We start from the raw sequence: 7,913 nt of genomic DNA on the forward strand, positions 1-7,913 counted from the left end.
ATCACTGTAGTTACACAGAACAAGAAAATTGAACCTTTTTTCTTCTAAAAATATGAAAAACAGTCGTAGTACTGGAATGGTATCAAATCGATTTTAAAACACGTCACTTTTGCTCAATTTACGCCCAGCGCACACAAAATGACAACATTTTAGAGCCACTAAAACACTTTTACTAAAACAGTCCGCCCTCCACCTCGCTGTGTCAACACTGGACAAAGTCTGCCTGCTCCAATTCTCATTTTAGCATAAAAGAAAAAACAGTCATCTCAGTCCAGGCTGCAGCGAACGTGGTCCTGTTGTGTAGAATGTGTTTGCATGTCGGCAGGTGAGTCCTGGCTAAATACCAGCAAAAGAAATGGTAACAGCTGCTAGCTTGTTTAGCTTCAAACCATCAGCAGCCAGGTTAGTGTTAGAGTAACTAGAGTAACCATCCATCCGGTGAGTCAGACCTCTAAACTGGAACTCCCTAAAAGTGAAACCAGCACTGCTACGTCCTTTAAAAGGTGAAAAACCAAGTCGATAGTCAGACCCAGATTAAAACAGAGAAATGCTGCCGACCCTGTTTTTAGGATTGTGTTTTGAGTCTGGACGGACGGACGCTCGGTGTACATGGTGTCGACATGCAACACGTCAGCTGTGATACATTACATTTTCCTCTTGTGGCCAAAAATCTTGGAAATAAATCCATAATGATAAATAAATAAAAACGGCTGTCATGATGTGCTCGGAGAGCTGGTCAGCTGCTTCTCCTCCCGTCTGAACTCTCATAAACTCTCTTCCTTTATCTCCATCTGCTCTCATTGTCTCCGTCACCTTCACCCACTAATTACATCTTCTTTTAATCAATATTTCATTCAGGTTTTCATACAGACGCATTCAGCTGCAGCATTAAACTGTCTCACTGTACAAATCTGTGTTTGTGTGTGTGGGAGTCAATAAGAGCAGATATATTATGAACATATGGGGACGTACAGTTTCATGCCTCCTCTGTTTGTGCACTGTGAGCGTTGTACATGTTATTACACAGCATATAAGTGTAAGTGTACAGTTTGACCGCCTCAGACACCGTCACCCTGTTTCCTCCTACTGTTACTGTAGCTCTAATAATACCGGCCCGCCCGCTGTTGCTAAAGCAGCCAGCCAGGCGACATATTAGGACAGGGCTGAGTAGCTTCTGACTGGCAGATAGACAGCTGCTGGCAGTATAGGTCAGGTTACGGATGAGCAGGACGACATAAGAGATGTAAAAATAAACAGGGAGGGAGCGCAGGAGAGAGGGAGAACCGGTAACAAAGACGGGGAGAGGGAGTGAGGCTGGTGTGGACTGGAGCTGATAAGAGCAGAGAGACAGAGGCTGAGACAAACTGAGCACAGAGATAGAGCAAGACGTATAAAGAAGGTACCTCGAAGAAACAAAAGGCCGGCCGACACAGAGCGAGAGACTGACGGGGAAAATAAGTTTGGCTGCTTGGCACTTTGTCCCCACAGTCTTATCAGCTGTGTGTGTGTGTGTGTGTGTGTGTGTGTGTGTGTGTGTGACATGTGTCTGCATGAACACACAGGCACGTAGCAGAGCTATTTTAGATTAGAGGCCAGTGTGTTTTCTGTAAACCTCGTCTCTGTGTGTCATTGTTGGATTTAATGAACTTTATCTTCTCGAGCAGCGGATGAATATTAAGACATTAACACACATCGCATAGTTAGTTACTTGTTACTTCGCAGATTCTGATTATTAATTCAAACACTTAAATTACGATGCATTCTTATACATGAAGCTATGCAGCATAAAATATATGCTGTATATACTTCTCCTCACGTCCTCCTTTGCTGTCGTAATAATTACTGCGGCCACTAGAGGTCGCCACCTAACGAGAATCATAGATGTGTATACGTTATAAGCTGCTTTTACAGTCAAGCTATATGGTCGTTTTTCTGAGGACGAGTTGAGCTGCAAAACTAGTGATGAACACACAGATGCATCGAATACAGCTTTTATTCTGAAACGGGTCATTCTGCAGTCGTGCTTTTACTTTGAGTGTTTCAAATATATTTAATGGTAATATTTATCTGAGCAGCAGTGATCTGAGGCACTCCTTGTTTCACTGCTGCCTCGAAGCCACATTCATTACAGTGAGTGGAAATGATCAAACAGAAGTTTAATTATGCCATTTCTCCCCAAAACGAGCCAAATACCTCGACATCTGAAGATAAACTGTGAAGTTTTGGGGGGAAAAGAAAATAGTTTGCATGGACATGAAACACACGACATGTTCTCATCAGGAGGCTTTTAAATGAAATAAATCAAATAAAGATTCTTCGACAGTTTCCCCTCAAAAAAATGGATCAGTGACTTTTTCTAATCAGATGTTTCGACTCATTTAACGATGAATGGATTCCTGGTGGATACTTCATGACTCCAGCGTTGGTCTCCAGCTGTCCGTCTCCACTCGGAGGAACTTTATTTTCCCAATCTTGGCGCGATCAGCTGGTACGTACCGGCACGTGGACCCTCTGGGCTCAGGGAGAGATAATGCAGTCAGTGTTCATGTGTGTAGCCAGCGTATGCATGTGTGTGTACGAGTGTGTGTGAGCGTTGTGTCAACACTGAACGGTATGCTGGGAATGTTTACACAGATACGCCGCAGCTCGTGTGGTAATTTGGAGGAGAAAGCCCACATTTATAAACCTGCTGACCCTCCAGCACTGAGACAGATCCTCAGGAGATAGAGATCAAGTGTATAAAGACAACAACACTTGATGGGTTTCATGTCTGAAACTTTGGCATAATTCATCAAAACTCACCTCAGCATGAGCGTTATCCTCCCACCTGGGAACCAGACGCTCAACTATTCAGTCCTATTGATCAGCTGTCTGTTGAGCTCTGTGGGATAATCCAGCTCTGCCAGCATGAAACATAGAAAACTCTGTCAGAAGTCATTTACCTACAAACTCCATATTGACTCTCAGACCTTTTGTCTCCTTCAGGTGGTGCCAGCGAAGGAAAGTCTGCCAACATCCACTGAGCTTTGTAAATGGCTCTCGTCTGCTGCTTCACTGTACTTTTTTTATTTTCATGTTGCTGCTTTGACTTCACTCTTTGCACTGTTGAGTTCGTTACACAGCAGAAGTCTGCCAATCAAACCCGGCACTCTCATATAGTGTTTGCATGTTGAGCTGTGTGAAGTCCGACATGACTTCAGCTGCTGCTGCACTTCCTCAGGAGCGCTCGTTGGATCGAGCTAATCCGGCTGCAGCTGCTGCATGAATGTGGAGAAGTTGAAGGAACTCCCAAATACGGTTAGTGAAGCGTTTAAAGATGATCGATCACAGAAGACACCAAAAACTACATCTTCAGGTTAATAAATGTTGTTGCTGAGGATTAAGTTGCAGTCCATATTATCAGGCTTAAACAAAGAGCACATACAGAAAGTCTTCTTCTACTTTGTGTTCAGTTCTTGGAGAACAACACGTGGATCTTAATGAAAATATCCAGGTACATTTAGTTGGCAGGTATCTGTGAGTGCAGGTTAATGAGGCTCTTATTTTGTTGACCTAAGCCACCTTTTGTTTGCATGAATTCATTGATTAGGAAGAAGAAGGACTTTATTAATCGACTCAGGGAATCCTTCTTATTATTTCGATTAGGCTGCAATAATTGTGGTGAAAGTTATATTGTCGTGCTTCAGACTCAAAGAGAGTCTTTATTTCATTGCATTATAGTTGCTGAAATTGTTACCTTCAATAACATTCCCAGTTTATTTTTGATCCGTGGAGTCGGAGTCGATCACCTATTTTTAGTGGGTTTACCATCACACACTCATTTTGTTGAAAAACAGGTAACAGCTACCAGGACGCTTCTTTAGGAGTGTTTGTCGGATGTCACATACCTTCAAGAGAAACCCCCAGTTACCTTTCAGACGTCAGATCGTAACTTTCCAAACCAACGATCATCGTTCACGCCCACTCAGCGCTGTGATTCGTCAGCTGTGTGAAGGTGAGCGAGGAGTCGGGCCAAACTTCTCCCTCTGTTTTCGTTCTTCACAACTATTTCTGCCACGTTTCTTCTGAACAGCTGAGCGTCACTATGGACGACTCCCAGGAGAGACGGTCTGAAAGTGTCACTCCTAAAACAAGAAAACAACATTCACACAGTTTATTCAGTCTCTAATAAATCACACATCTAGTTATTTAAATTATTCAAATTTACTCAAGATAATAAGAAAAACAGTGAAATGTGACCCCTCACACTGACCTTATGTTATTGAATTAAATGGAAATAATTTACATGTAATTTAAATACTTAAAGTCAATATTTCAGACAAATTGTTTGATTGTGTGCACCGGGAACTCTTCAGTCAATACTTTGCATCGTCTGTTTTACCTCACAGCTCTCGTTATTCAATAATGTATGTATTTAACATTATTTCTTTCTTTTCTGTATAAATCCTGACATTTACAGAACTTGCTATTTATTCCCTCTAACAAGTCAAACTCCTCGTGTGAAGAACTGATTTGTGATTCTGCTGCTTGGTTTAAGACTCGGTGCTCTCTGCTGAAACTGAACCCGCGACCTTGAATCAGGAAACCACTTCCAAAAACCAGAAGAATAATTTTCTGCCTCATTCTGTTTTTGTGAAGCACCACAGAAGAGAAGTGGGCGATGGTTCTGACCCGATGGCACTCGGCATCAATCTGAATCAAAGCAGGAGAAGTTGTGTGCAGTCCACACGGTCTGCTTTGTACCGCTGCTCCGATCGGCGCTGCCAGATTGGACGGGGAGAAAGATGGTAGAAACAAAAGATAATTGGAGGGCGGATGAAAGGGAGAGGCATGCAGGGGGGAGGAGAGAGACGCAAGATAAAGGGAGGCAGAGCGGCCGAGAGGTTGAGATGAAGCGAGGGGGAAAGTGAGGGGGAGGTGGGGGAGGAAGAGGCGAGACTACAGAGTGAGCTGAGAGGGAGAGAGTTACAGAGAGCTGTGTTAGACAGTGAGGAGGAAACAGAGTCCAAATGAAGAAGAGGATGAAGAAAAGAGGCTTTCTGATGATGAACGTGTGAAGCACTCGAACACAACTGTCTCACCTCGTCCCTCCTTTGTCCCCACGTCCCCTCAGGAGACGCTGATTCAAACTAAACACATCCTTTTTTTAACACATGAATCTTGTATTAGTGTGAAATTGGTTTTTCTCTGTATTTTCTTTGATGGAGGATAAAATGCTGTAGAGTATTTTGCAGTTTCTTCTTCGTTGGTAGCATGTTGTCACTCCCTAAGGGAATCACATCTATGCTGGTTTGAAGCTCATCATATACTTTGGTTGTAGCTGAATGTCAAACTCCCTCTGAGCTGATTGCAGTAGATTCAGATCACCTGTTGTGCAGGTGTGGAGATAAAGCTGTAATTAATGAGTGAGAGCAGCTTGGGGCTTTTCCCCACATGACCACTCAGGGCGACGCCCTTTCATAAGAGACTCGAGAGGTGGGGATCACACACCTGGTTCAGTCTCAGTCTCTCCTTGAGCCACTGCAGACCTCAATGTACCTGACGCTCGTCTTTCTTCAGGCCCTGATGAGACTTCTTTCTGATCAGTCTGTGTCCTGGAACTGAAATAAAAAGTGTTAGTCTGCTCTGAATGTCTCTGACACAGTGGACGGCTGGAGGTCATCAGATGTCTGCAGGGACACTTTAATGTGTACAGTGTGTCGAGTCTGTGTGCCAGCTGTAGTTTCATCACACTGCTCCCATCAGAGCGTCGATAATGCAGGATTGTGACTTTACGTGTTATTCATGAGGTGAGAAATTCTACAGATGCGTCTTTAAAAGATTACGAATACAAAATGAAACCACTTCTGCTGAAAAAGCGTCAGAAAGGAGGAAATGACACAGAAGATTAATGTAATCTCATGTCTCCCACATGATTTAAAGAAGGTTCATGCAGCACGAGCAGCTGTGGACAGATGCTGTAAAAATCACTCATTCATCTGCAGGTCAGTGCAGACTTCTGCTTTAAACACGTCACAATGTTAATGTCTGACGACGACTTAAAAACAATCTATCGCTTCAAACTTTGTATACATATTCAGTCATTGTTGTGCGTTTGCTCCACATATTGCAGATAAACTCAGCAGATGGACATCAGACAGATTGATGTTTAAGACCCAACATGCTGCACAACACCAACCACTCACCTCATGCTCCCTCATTTAAATCGACCTCCCACCTGTTTGTTCTCCTCCTCCCACCTGTGCAACTGTGCTGGACACCAACACACCAAGGTCAGGGAGAAACTAAACTGTTGGAGCTGCTGCTGCCCTGGTTTCTCTTCTCCTCCCTCCCTCCCTCTCTCACACATCGATCACAACGAATCACCCGGGGGAACACCGAGCTGTAATGAGGATGCCACCCTTGGGAATCCTTGTTTGGGAGTTAGTGATCTAACAGGAGGAACATACAGACGCCGACAGTCACAGGGAAACAAACAAGCACGTTTAAAGACATTCAGTACATGGAGGCGTTGAGGCAGGAGGTCAGCAGCCTGAGCTCAAAAGTTCACAAAGTTCAGTTTTTGCATCATGTTTCTTACACTAATTAACAGTTTGCAACTCTACTGTTAGTGTATCTTCCACTAATATGTCTCCATGTGTCTGCACTCTGTTCCCGCTTCTTATTAAGTCTGACCCTGTGAAAATGTTTCTTTTTCAATTATTTGTTCAGCAGTTTGCCTCGTGTCCATTCGGGAGTAAAACTGTGTGTTCGCATGAAAAACTCCCCCAAAGTTCGGGCTACGAATGCTTCTGGTGTGAACTCATCATTTAAACATCTGACCCTCGGTGTTCCTGCTTCTCAGTGTTTTCTGTCGTCCACTAAAAGTTTTCAGGGTGAAGCTCTGATCAAAGCAGAGACGTCCTGGGGAAAGTCACCCAGCAGGAAGACAGACAGTCGACAGTCTTTGTCCTCTTCTTTCTCTCATTTGCGCTGCATGTTTCTGTCTCTCTTTTTGCATCACTACTTTGATCAACAAAGCTCTGCTGTATGTGCATAAATTACCTCCCATGACAGCTGGGCAGGCAGCCCACGCTCCCATCACCTCCTTTATGTAAGACATGACGACATGTTGTAGAAACCGAATGTGTCAGAATTAGACCCAGTCTTTGATAACAGCTGAAACCTGTTGCTTAATTAAATACATTATTTTAAAGTGTTTTAAAGTCCGTCGGACAGGACAAATCAAGTCGTGTGAGAAGTCGAAATTATAAGGAAAACATTATATACATATATTCCACTGTATTATTGAATGCTGGATATGAATGAACACACTAGGATCTCACTCACCAAACACCAACACTGCAGCTACACAACATGTTGTAGAAGCTGCTGTTCTCCATCCCGACCCATCTGTTCATCCCTGCAAGAAGAAAACTAATGCTTCATTCTTTCTTCAAAGATGAGAAGAAGGATTGATAAAAGAAATGTGGATAAAACAAATTAAGATGATGTGTTTATGAATCTGTGCTTCTTTTCACACCCTGCCTGGCGTGCCAGATGCCACATACTAACTTGGAGCTCTGATTTTTTAAAGTTTTCACGCTCATGTGTTTGAGATTCACTGATAACTTTTAACAGTGTTTGATGGATTCATAAAACTTTGTTGATTTCTCAGAAGGACCTCTTCCCCATGTGAACCAGGGTAGCCGGCAGCAGCCTCAAATTTGCAGGCTTGACTCGGACGTTTCTCCTGCAAATGAGGCAAGAACACACATTTAACGAGCCTTCTGCTCTTGAAAGTAGAATTTGTAAAAAAAATATAGCCAGAGTTTGAAGGTAGCTCCAAAAAACATGAGGGGCAGCAACCGAACTGCAGCTCTGCGCTAGCTACCGTTAGCTGCCGAGGCTCAGCTCAGTCCCGGCTGTGAGTT

The 7,913-nt window shown here is 43.5% G+C and overlaps 1 long non-coding RNA gene across 2 annotated transcripts; it reads right to left on the bottom strand.

Moving 5' to 3' along the window:
• Window positions 1-2,012: 2,012 nt before the first annotated feature.
• On the bottom strand, window positions 2,013-5,962 carry LOC311255364. Of its 2 annotated transcripts, none has more exons than XR_014622359.1 (4): window positions 5,491-5,962; window positions 3,911-4,124; window positions 2,803-2,899; window positions 2,013-2,511 (listed from the first exon to the last, which is right to left on the bottom strand). It is a non-coding gene; the product is annotated as an uncharacterized lncRNA (long non-coding RNA). The 2 variants fall into 2 exon arrangements; XR_014622360.1 differs by lacking the exon at window positions 5,491-5,962 and adding an exon at window positions 5,082-5,252.
• Between the last annotated feature and the right edge of the window lie 1,951 nt (window positions 5,963-7,913).

The sequence above is a fragment of the Pagrus pagrus genome (assembly GCF_965226575.1).
Source record: "Pagrus pagrus genome assembly, chromosome: 3".
Classification (NCBI taxonomy): Eukaryota; Metazoa; Chordata; class Actinopteri; order Spariformes; family Sparidae; genus Pagrus; species Pagrus pagrus.